Genomic DNA, 12,418 nt, shown 5'->3' with positions numbered 1-12,418 from the left:
GCAGGTGTGTTCCTGTTGGTCTTGGCTGAAGAACATCAAAGTGCTCAGTTAGACATAATTATTATCTTGGGAGTTCATTTCTCTTCCTCTTCTGATGCTGAAATGTGTTTACAAAACATAAACATTGAATTTCCCATTGGTGTTAAATTGGAAAATCCAAAATTAGCCTATATTAAACTGATGACATTATGAGTTGGCTTCATGAAAAACAGAATAATCTTGGTAGTATTTTTTTTCTTCTTTACAGACAGAGTCTAGCTCTGTCTCCCAAGCTGGAGTGCAGTGGCATGATCATGGCCCACTGCAGCCTTGAACTCCTTGGCTCGAGTGGTCCTCCTGCCTCAGACTCCTGAATAGCTAGGATCATAGGCACATGCCACCATACCCAGGGTTTTTGTTTTTTGTTTTTGTTTTTGTTTTGTAGATATGTGGTCTCATTATGTTGCCCAGGCTGGCCTCAGACTCCTGACCTCAAGCAGTCCTCCAGCCTCAGCCTCCCAAAGGGCTGTGATTACAGGTGTGAACCACTGCACCCGGCCCTTGGTGGTATGTTTAATCTCCTCTGGCATCACTGAGTGCTGGCTAAAAAGGAATATCAAGGTGTTACAGAATACCTTTTCCTTTATCTAGAATTCTCTGCACAGTAAGTACAAGGTTGTTATTTGTCTCATAATCACTTGGCCCTTGTTAGTTCAGCATGTCCCAGATTTGATATGATACAAAGTTTTAGTCTTGTTTTTATAAACGCTCACTCCTGATCCAAGTACAGTTAAAGTCACATAGGGCTGTAGGGACATGTTGGTCCCTAGGAGTAGGAAGAGAGGCAGTGACTATGTGGTGTTATGAAGGGGCATCTGGAGCAACTGTTTATGAACTGCTACCAGGCCCCCTTTTCTCTCTCATCATATCCACTAGAAGATTGTTAAGGTTCTTTTTTATGCTAAAATTCCAGCAGCCTAATACTATATTTTAAGACCGTTGCTCTAACAGGCTTCCATTCTATTTTTCTTTGCCCTACAACATGGAATAAATTGAGCAAATCTTTTCTGAGCACCTACTATAAACAAGGGACAGTATCGGGCACTATGGAGACCAGAATGATGAGTAAGACATGTCCTCGCCCTAAAAGAGCTGGAGAGTAGAGAGTAGGGTGACATCAGGATACAAATGAACAGGTTCATGCAGGATGTGGAAATGAGTTTGGGAGGGAGGTGCCTGGGTAGAAGGAACCTGAGGGAGGGAAGTTGCTATTTAAGGGTTGCCAGCTGCTTCTCTATTTGGAAACAGTAAATCATCTTGCTGCAAACATTCTCTATTCTAGAAAGACTTACGTAGATGGCTCCTCTTAGTGGTGTAAATAAAAGGAAAGATGGCAGCTATTGTCCTGGGGGAGGGTGTAACAGAACTCTGGTCTGACAAAGGCTGCCCTTTGGAGGATCAGGAGTATGAAAAGCTGTTAAAGAATAATGCTTTAAATATATCATGTGTATTTAAATATATAATGACGCTCAAACAAACGTAAGATGCACATTTGTCAAAATTTTATTTAACTCCCTAATTAATGAGGGAACCAGTAAGATGTTGCAATGAGTTAAAAGGCAAATTCAAAGTATCACACATATATAGGTCAACCATGAATGCTAAAATGAATTTAGAAAGAGATGCAAAACTGGCTTCTTTTGAAAAGAAGGGGAATCAATTGTCCTTACACAGATTTTACATTTACATTCCTATCAGTTGTCTACAAATCAAAGTTATAAAATTGTTCAAAGACAATGAAAGTCACAGAGGTCCCATAGAATCAGATAATCCAGAAAGGTGTGCTAGATAAAAATAAAGACACTCAGTAATCTTTCAGTTCATTTTAAAGTCTTAAACAATTTTTCCTCGCAAATCTCTTTGGGACACTGATATCGTCCTAATAGAATTCTACTGAGAGAGAAAGGCATTAAGGGCCCCAAAAGGAAGTCTCCTTTATTATTATTATTATTATTATACTTTAAGTTTTAGGGTACATGTGCACAATGTGCAGGTTAGTTACATATGTATACATGTGCCATGCTGGTGTGCTGCACCCATTAACTCGTCATTTAGCATTAGGTATATCTCCTAATGCTATCCCTTCCCCCTCCCCCCACCCCACAACAGTCCCCGGAGTGTGATGTTCCCCTTCCTATGTCCATGTGTTCTCATTGTTCAATTCCCATCTATGAGTGAGAACATGCAGTGTTTGGTTTTTTGTCCTTGCGATAGTTTACTGAGAATGATGATTTCCAATTTCATCCATGTCCCTACAAAGGACATGAACTCATCATTTTTTATGGCTGCATAGTATTCCATGGTGTATATGTGCCACATTTTCTTAATCCAGTCTATCATTGTTGGACATTTGGGTTGGTTCCAAGTCTTTGCTATTGTGAATAATGCCGCAATAAACATACGTGTGCATGTGTCATTATAGCAGCATGATTTATAGTCCTTTGGGTATATACCCAGCAATGGTATGGCTGGGTCAAATGGTATTTCTAGTTCTAGATTCCTGAGGAATCGCCACACTGACTTCCACAATGGTTGAACTAGTTTACAGTCCCACCAACAGTGCAAAAGTGTTCCTATTTCTCCACATCCTCTCCAGCACCTGTTGTTTCCTGACTTTTTAATGATCACCATTCTAACTGGTGTGAGATGGTATCTCATTGTGGTTTTGATTTGCATTTCTCTGATGGCCAGTGATGATGAGCATTTTTTCATGTGTCTTTTTGCTGCATAAATGTCTTCCTCTGAGAAGTGTCTGTTCATATCCTTTGTCCACTTTTTGATGGGGTTGTTTGTTTTTTTCTTGTCAATTTGTTTGAGTTCATTGTAGATTCTGGATGTTAGCCCTTTGTCAGATGAGTAGGTTGCGAAAATTTTCTCCCATTTGGCAAGAGGTGAGCCAGGCTCTGCACTAGCAGCCAGAGGGCTGGTCCTGGCGTGTGGCCAAAGCTGTCCCTCTACTTCTAAGCCCCATAGCATGGTGGACATGCTGCAGGGACCATGACAGAGTATCTGAGTGCAAGCCCAGGACTTGGAATGTTGGAGGCCAAACAAGAGGCCTGTGCACTTACCTTGGCCAGCAAGGGCATCACTACGGCAGTGGACAAGAACCCAGTGACTGTACCACATGGATTTTCAGTGGTGGTACTAGCAGTAGCTGAAAATTGAATCCCTAAAAGACCAGTTAGATTTTCTAGTTCTTCAGCTTTATGGGGTATTTGGAAGTGGTTCCCTGGAGTCTGAACTTTCAGGGGAAGCAGAATTCTGAGAAACCGCATTGTTTAAAAAGCAGGTAGGGAATTGAGTTTGGCAATTTCTTATACAAGAGTTTCAAGAGAGTGGCGGTTATAGAAGCCAGATTGTAAACGGTTGAAGAATGGGTGGGAGGTTAAAAAATGATGGCAATGACTGAAAGTAATAATAATACAGCAAATTCCATTTTCTATCTGTTTAAAGCACTCGGAACTGGTTATTGTTTAGTTAATTGAAAAAATAGCTAGAGCATGGAATCGTAAGAAAATCTCATAAATAATTTTAGGCATATTTAGATTTAAAACACATAATTGTATGTACAGCCATCAGTCAATTGATATTCTACAGACAAAGCCTTTTATTTGAGTATAAGTCTTTGATTAGAGTTCTGTGTTATGTTTCTTGAATAAACCACACTAATAAATCATTTTGTGTGAAGACTCTCCCTAGAGCTTTATAATTTTCACCAATCTTTTATAAAGTTTTGCCAATATCTAATTTTGTAGCAATTCTTTTTAGCAATTCACTTTTATCAAGTCTTTTGAAAACATTAACAAAGCATGCAAAAGAAGTTTCACAAAAAGCACTTTTGCACTTATAGGTCATTGGTTTAGTATTATGTGATTATAACAACAAGTACAGCACAAATAAACAGGTTTTGGGCCAACTGCAATTCAAAGGGCGACTGACATGTCCAGATACTTAGCATGCCATGGGCATGTCAAAAGTGGCTGTATATTTTAAGAGGGAATGGAGAGTTAGGTTGAATTAGATGGATGGGTTAGGTAGAAGGTAGTTAAGAGAGCTTCTATGCAACAGAAAACATTGATTGTGTTCTTAATTGGTCTAACCTTTTAAGTGTTGCTTTAGCCTAATCTCAATTTATCTTTTCAGCAACCAATGAAGTGAACACTATTATTGTCTTCATTTTAGAAATGAGACAATTAAAGCAGAAAAAGGCTAAATCATTCATCCAGAGACACACCAAGCTAATAAGTACAAGTAACAGAATTTAAACACAAAGCTAGTGTTTTTAACAGCTTCTGCACAAAATTCTCTTTTGGGAATTTTGAGGGTGAGCAGGAGCAGGTATGAAAGGGGATAGCCTCAGGAATGTAATTTATACCAACCGTTTTGTTTCTTGGGAATAGCACTGATTTTTCTTTGGGATAACACCCCTCTCTTGCTCTGAGGTCTACATTAAATAGAATTCATCACCCACCTGAGCTCCGGGAGAGAACATTTGACCCGGAAATGGCCAATGAAAGTGCTTTATTCCCCTAACCACAGTGATTGGCTGAAAGGTGAGCACATGGCTCAATTTTGGCCAATGAGGGCCAGGCCTAGGACTCTACCTAGTAACGTTGGGAAAGAAGAGTACTTTTGTATCCCTATTCTCCTACCCCTCTCCCCCAGGATCACTAGCTAGGGACCATGAAATCCTGTATGAACATGAAGCTAACAAAGGCAAGCAGGGACTAGAGGTGGAAAGAAGACCAGTAACATACCAGTTTTTCAGCTTCTGGTTCCAACCAGCTCCAGTTCCAGTCTGGAACTCTACCAGACCAATTCCTCATGATGTACAAAACTGAGTTTAAAATCCAGTTTCTATTCTTAAGGTGCAGGTAGCTGAAGTCAGGTCTCATGGATATGTTAAACTTATATCAAACAAAAAAAATTTTTAAATGTATTTTCTGGCCCAGCGCAGTGGCTCACGCCTGTAGTTCCAACACTTTGGAAGGCTGAGGCAGGTGGATCACTTGAGTCCAGGAGTTCGAGACCAGCCTGGGCAACATAGCAAGACCCTGTCTCTACGAAAAATACAAAAATTATCAGGGCGTGGTGGTATGCACTTATAGTACCAGCTGCTTGGGAGGCTGAGGCAGGAGGATCACTTGAGCCCAGGGAAGTCGAGGCTGCAGTGAGCTGAGATCACGCTGTTGACTTCCTAGAACTGAATCAAAAGAAAAACCCCACCTCTCCACACCCAAGTAACAAAAGGATCAGAGGCTACTCCCTTTGCACTGCATGGTAGATGATAAATGAAAAGTACCTCCAATTGGTCCCTTCCCACAACCAATCAGACTACCCAATTCTTCATGTGTAACATTGTAATTTCACTTCAGCCTCTGATTGGTCACCTCCCATAACCAATCAGTCTGGTCGTGGGCCACTCCTTCATTTACATAGGGTGTAAACAAGTAACCAATGGGAAACCTCTAGAGAGAATTTAAACCCCAGAAAATTCTGTAACCAGCCTCTTCAGCCGCTTGCTGGAGCAGGCTCCCACTCCATGGAATGTACTTTTGTTTTAGTAAATCTGTGCTTTCGTTGCTTCATTCTTTCATTGTGCTTTGTTTGTGTGTTTTGTCCAATTCTTCGTTCCAAACACCAAGAACCTGGACAACTCATAGTCAAGACCCTCCACCAGTAACATCTGCACTCCCCCCAGGCAACAGATTGAGATCCTGTCTGATTAAAAAAAAAAAAAAAAGTATTTTTCTACTCCAATGTGCTGTGTCTATTGGTCTATACTTACCTCCCTTTTTCTCTTAGACTTCCCATTGTTCCTCTTTTACTCCTCTGACCCACTACTAATGGCTAATTAAAATGTTTTTCCCAGTCTAGAAATGGATTTCCTGTCTAAGTCTACAGAAAGACATGCATGCAGAAAAGCACAAGCCTTTTAGCCGTGAACCTCTTTTCAAATGAAATCTTACCTGGAATTCTAAGATACAAAATTGTAGTTTTTCAGGTTGAAGTTGGTGCAGAGGACCTGAGGAGCACAATCCAACTCCAGCTGTGGCAACTCTGTTTGTTATCTGACAAACTCTCAGATGTATAATATAGGATGGTGACTCTTGACAAAGCACAGAATAGAATTTTGACAAGCCTAATGATTTTTGAAAACTCTTTGTCAAATCTTGTCATATACTATGAGGATCCATCAAAATGACAATCTGCACGCCCTGCCAACATGATTAATTCCTTAAAACAATCAGAAAACTCATTACTTTGAAAGAAAGAAGAAAATGTAGAAAGAGATGTTTAGCATCCTCTCTCTTTTAACAATTATGTGGCTTATAAAACAGACAATAGATATACAACCAACATTGCGATTTAATTAGGGCAATAGTTTCAAAATGACTCTATCAGAAACTAGAGAAGGGAATATCTTTGGAGAGCCTGAGCCTGTGTTTCAAACCACTGCAGCAGCAGAGCAACTAAGAAAAGAATAATAAACGGTTGTGATATTTAAGGGTGGACACTTTTAAGCAGTAAATAAACAAAAATTATCATTATCACCATCATCATCATCAAATCTGACACTTTGAGCACGAAGCCTGTGTTGGACACTGTGCTGAATATGCTGTGTGCACCCCCTCATTTCATCCTGACAGCCCTCTGAGGGCGATACTGATATTATCTCTGAGAGATTAAGTGGCTTGCTCAGAGTCACATAGCTGATAAGTGGCAAAGCTGGGGCCAGACCTCAAGTCCATCTGTCTCCCAAGTTCTTTAATACAACTGAAGCTTGTAAGTGTTGGAATGTGAGGAGCCCAAAATCCCAAGCACAGATCCATAGCCAGGGGTTCCAGTACTCACTGGAATTTGGTCTCCCCCTCCCCACTTCACTCACCGAAAAAGGATGACTACAGATGTGAACTTTCACAAGTCTGGGATTCATGACACCTTATGTGGAATTGATTAGTTCAAAGACCTCAAGCAGAGAGTCTCTCCTTTATTTTCTCAGTAGGTCTGTGAGTTAAGGAGAGGAAGGTTTTATTATTGCTGACATCCATCCTAAAGAAGAAAAAACAGGCACAGAAGATGGTGAAACTTTTCAGGGTCATACAGGGAATCTTTATGACAGCAAGTCTTTCTGTAATAAACTATTGGCTTGCATGCGAGAAGGGACTTGTGGCCCCAGAAGCAAAGCCTAGACCCTGGCCTTCCTCCTTCTCACCTTCCTACTAAAGTCAGGGGCCTGAATGGGACCTTAAAAACAGGATCAAAATAGCTAATATGTATTAAGTTTTACTCTGTGCTTTATGTACATTACATCATTCATACCTCTCTGAAACCTTCTGCAGTAGGTACTATGTCCTCCAGGTAAGAAGAAAGGAAAATAGAGATTCAGCGTGGTTAGGAAACTTGCTCAGGATGACACAGCTAGCTGGAAACAGAGCTGGAATTTGAATTTGGCCAGCCTTGCTTCTAATTCATACTCTTAACCTGGCACAAATCAGCCATGTCCAATGTACAAAAGGATTATGTTTTAATTTGTTTGTTTGCTTAGAATTGGAACATGTTTTCTCTTAGAAACAATTTTTAAATGGTGGGGCTCCCAGATCAGCCCACAGAGGCCTATTTATGCCTTGATGTTGTTCAAATTCACCTATTTGCAGAAAAAGATAGCAGGAACAAGATGTTTCAATTGATGATAATGAAAGTAAATATGAAAGCAAATACAATGAATAAGGAACATTTTAAAAATCTTAAATATCTATGTTGGGAAACTCCAAAATCACTAGAAGAGGTAAATGAAAATTTTGGGAAAGCTTCTGAAAATTTCTCCCAACCAATTTCAAGTACTTTAGAGGTGATTACTGCTGGCCATTTGTTATGAATTTCCTCTTTTCCGATCCAGATGCAACAGCATTAGTCATACACTCATCAAAAATATAAAGGCTGTTGTCTTTCAGTTTTGCACCCAAAAAGAGAGGTGCGTGATATAAAGAAAATGCATGAACTTTGAAACCCAGCAGACAGGGATTAAAAATCAAAATTCTGACAGATAGAGAAGCAATCAGAAAATCTCAGTCCCACTTTAGCAGGGCTTAAGTGAGTCTGTAAGTGGAAAGCTATAAGTTTGGGTTGTCTGGTCATTCCTCTGAACAGAATAGGGTATAAGACCTTGGGTATCACACGTACAGATAGTTTGAAGAATTGGGGTGACTAAGTAAAAAGGCTAAAATTAAGAAAGATTAAAATGTATCATGAGAAACAAAACATTGAAATGAGTTAGGAGAAATTGCATGTACAAAAATCAACTCTGGTTCCAGGCTTGAAAGAAATCATTCTACGAACAAAGTAGGTATACTAATGAATGCCCAGAGGAGACCCACTGAACTGGTAGCTTTTCAAGATATCCCTCGCTGCAGTCAGGCCATAGGAGTGTAGGATAAGAAGAGACTGTAAAAAGTGAACCAGTACATTTCTTGGTTCTGGCTCAAACTGCCCTTACATCAAACCAGAAACCAAACCTTGGTCCTTTACTTAAAAATACCCAGATGATATTGCAAAATCTTTCTCAAGAACAACTGTTAGAAAGTGACATTCTTTTGAAAACTCAATAACCATCAACTTTTGTTAAATATTTTGCCTTCTTTTAGTTTATACTCTTCCCAATTGGACCTTTAGTAATGTTGACTGGAAGACTGATTGGCTTTAAAATCCAAATCAAATTCTGAATCCTAACATTTTACATCCAACCAAATGCAGCTATTATCCATCCTTTTTTAATGCCAAAAAGTTTTTTTAATACAAGATTTTTCTCAGTATGTCAATAATATCTCAGTAAAAAAAGAAAAACCTGTAAAATTTCAGTATCTTTTGTATGAAAGGTCACTTTTTTAAAAAAGGTGTTATTTTTCCATTTGAAAAATAAGCACACTGGTCAATCAACAGTTTATATCTGGTCCTTTTAGAGATTTTGCAATACACTGAAGATTTTCTTTTTTTGACAACATTTTTCTTTCCATAAAACAATTATTGTTCAGGGGCAGATTTCATTGTTTTAGCAGTGGAGTAAGCCACAGCCCCAAACTGAGAGGAGAACGTGGAGGTCCTTGAGGCATCTTGAGATAAACAGTTCCCTTGGAAAGCTACAGCACCTTCTGTTTCCTCATCTCCACTGCTAGGAGAGGAGAGTCACTCTCCCACTAGTGAAAAAGCCAGACTTGGGTCTTGCTTATAGGACCAAATCATAGCCTAAGAGCAGAGAGAGCCAGGAAGCCATCTGACAGCTACAGAAGTTCTCTCTTGTATTACTTTCTTGAAAGTTTCTTAAAGCCCAGGGAATGCCAATCTAGATCCTGTTTACATTTTGTATGCTCAATAACGGGGTGATGATCTGATATAAAAATCAGTCTTTTCCAGTGTGGTCGGTAATATGTAGCCCTCTCGGGTCTAAGTGAGCCTTGTTAAAGCTACATTCAATGAGCGCAGTCTCTTATCTCACTACTCCAAGAAATATGTGTGTGTGTCTTTATGTGTACACACAAACACAGAAACACACACAGACTCACACGCATATATATAAATTGAAACTATATGCCAGGGTTACTTGACACAAATTTTTTAGTTGATGCTCATAGCCACCTCATTAGCTGGTGTTAATTCTTAAGCTTTAATACGGAGTCTTAAGAAAGGTTACAAATTTGCTGAAGATCTTATAGCTGGTAACGGTGGGGCTGGGATAGGAACTAGATGAACCTGGATGATTGCAGTGGTTAATGTAGCAGCTGTTACCAGTGTCCTGCTTACAGTCTTCACCGACGCTCCAGCTGACACCGCTCCCAGTGTGGGCCTCTAGGGCCTGGAGGCTCTTTTTGGAACCATGGGAAGCTATTCTAACTGACACATGCTTGTGCAGAGAAGCACCAGGAAATGACCACAGCCTGTCTGCACTCCAATAGCCCTCCAAATGTATCTCCCCTAGCCACTTGCTACTCAGGAAGAATTATTCTGAGACGTGTTTTTTACGCCATTTTTTAGAACATCCCTGTGAAATTACATTTCAGTTGCCTACGGCAGTAGTTGGTTTAATAATGGAGCCTTGGCCAGGCACAGTGGCTCACACCTGTAATCCCAACACTTTGGGAGGCCGAGGCAGGTGGATCACCTGAGGTCAGGAGTTCAAGACCAGCCTGACCAACATGGTGAAACCCCATCTCTACTAAAAAATACAAAAATTAGACGGGCATGGTGGCAGGCGCCTGTAATCCCAGCTATTCTGGAGGCTGAGGCAGGAGAATCACTTGAACCTGGGAGGCAGAGGTTGCAGTGAGCCGAGATCGCGCCAATGCACTCCAGCCTGGGGTGACAGAGCAAGACTCTGTCTCAAAAATAATAATAATAATAATAATAATAATAATAATAATAAAATAATGGAGGCTTTACTAGCTTCCTTTCCTGTGTCACTTCCCCGTTCCCTACCAGTATTCCCTGCACTTCCCAAATAAACGACTTATACTCAAATTCTTGTCTCAGGGTCTGGTTTGGGAAGAACCCAAAATGAGACAGTCACACAACCCAGTTCAGATATATAGATCCATAACTATGGCTTTCCAAAGACTTCCTTTTGGGGTTTTACAAAGGCCACAAAATGAGGAGTGCAATTGAACACAATAGGAGGGAGAACTATATACATTTTATTATTCAGTTAATACAGTTCTATCACAAACCATCACTTGTTGGGGTCTGACTATCATTTTCCTATTCCCTCCTCACAGAGGAAGTGCAACCCTAAGAAAAGAACCCTAAGGAAAGGATGGTCAAGATAAGTCTTTTTCTTCTGGTCTTTGGGCTGGAATCATTTGTTCTGCTGATGTTCTGTGTCTACCACTCTGACATGCTGGGATGGGACCTCCTGCATGGGACTACTTATTCCAGATCTCTGCTCCGTGGACTTTTTCAAGCTTTAATTTACAGGGTTTTTAAAATAGAACTTATTTTTTAGAGTAGCTTTAGCTTCACAGCAAAATTGAATAGAAAGTACAAAGAGCTCCCATACAGTCTCTGCCCCCCACAACACAGCCTCCCACACTATCAACACCCGCACACTGGAGTGGCTACATTTATTACAATGGATGAGCCTATATTGTAATCTCATTATTGCCCAAAGTCCATAGTTGACATTCTTGGTGTACATTCTATGAGTATTGGCAAATGTATAACGACATGTATGTACCATTATAGTATCATACAGGACAGTTTGGATTCCCTAAAATTTCTGTGCGTTCTGCCTCTTCATTCCTCCCTCCTCGCAACCCTTGGCAACCACTGGTACTTTCACTCTCTTCATAGTTCTGCCATTTCCAGAATGTCACATAGGTGGAATCATACAGTATATAGCCTTTTTCAGATGGGCTTTTTCACTTTATAATATTCTTTGAAGTTTCCTCCAAGTCTATTCATGGCTGGATAGTTCATTTCTTTCAAGCGTTGAATTATAGTTCATTTTCTAAATGTACCCTAGTTTATTTATCCATTCGCCTACTGAAAGACACCTCAGTTGCTTCCAAGTTTTGTCAATTATTATTAAAGCTGCTATTAACATCCACGTGCAGGTTTTTGTGTGGATATAAGTTTTTAATTCATTTGGGTCAATACTAAGGAGCACAATTGCTGCATCATATGGTAAGAGTATACATAGTTTTGTAAGAAACAGCCAAATTGTCTTCCAAAGTGGCTGTACCATTTTGCATTCCCACCAGCAATGGATGAGAGTTCCTGTTGTTCTACATCCTTTCCAGCATTTTGTGTTGTCCGCATTTTGGATTTTGGCCATTCTGATAGGTGTGTAGTGGTATCTTATTGTTGTTCATATTTCGGCACCATTTTTTACTGAGGAAGGCTAGCCCTACAAAATGTCAACGATGTACTACTTATCCCAGAGGGGGTGGCTTCTCTCTCTATTTGCTTGAGGACACAGCTCTTGCAGTTCCCCTGTGGAGGGGAAGGGATCCAATTCTATTACTTTTGGGAAACAGTGTCACTTCCTGGTGGGACTCATGAAAGGTCCCTCTCTGGGGGCTGGTTCAGTAACACTTCCAGGTAATGTCACTGACTACTTCCTGGGACCACAGAAGTTACTGTTCAGGGCTTTCTTACCCATTTCATTTTTAGTCCCTTTCTTGCTAAGCATGCCATGAAGGCCAGTGGTTTTCAATCTCATTTGTCTTGATCATTTGACAAATAATCAAGTTTTCTAACGATTTACACTTTGTTCTTAAGTTTAAAAAGATGCAAGATTATCTTTATAATAACTTTATCTTTCACCTGTTTTCCAAAACGCTTTCGTTAGTATGAGGGAAAGGGATGGAGTAAAGCCAAATGGGAGGAA

At 40.1% G+C, this 12,418-nt stretch overlaps 1 long non-coding RNA gene across 1 annotated transcript in view; it reads left to right on the top strand.

The window, feature by feature from the left end:
- LOC129525829 (uncharacterized) overlaps positions 1–12,418 on the top strand; it is a 69,071-nt gene that overhangs the window by 55,883 nt on the left and 770 nt on the right. The gene's annotated exons all lie outside the window — the stretch shown is intronic.

The sequence above is a fragment of the Gorilla gorilla genome, chromosome 10 (assembly GCF_029281585.2).
Source record: "Gorilla gorilla gorilla isolate KB3781 chromosome 10, NHGRI_mGorGor1-v2.1_pri, whole genome shotgun sequence".
Taxonomy (NCBI): Eukaryota; Metazoa; Chordata; class Mammalia; order Primates; family Hominidae; genus Gorilla; species Gorilla gorilla.
Note: the sequence above shows the minus strand (reverse complement) of the source record. Positions and strands in the feature narration are given on the sequence as shown.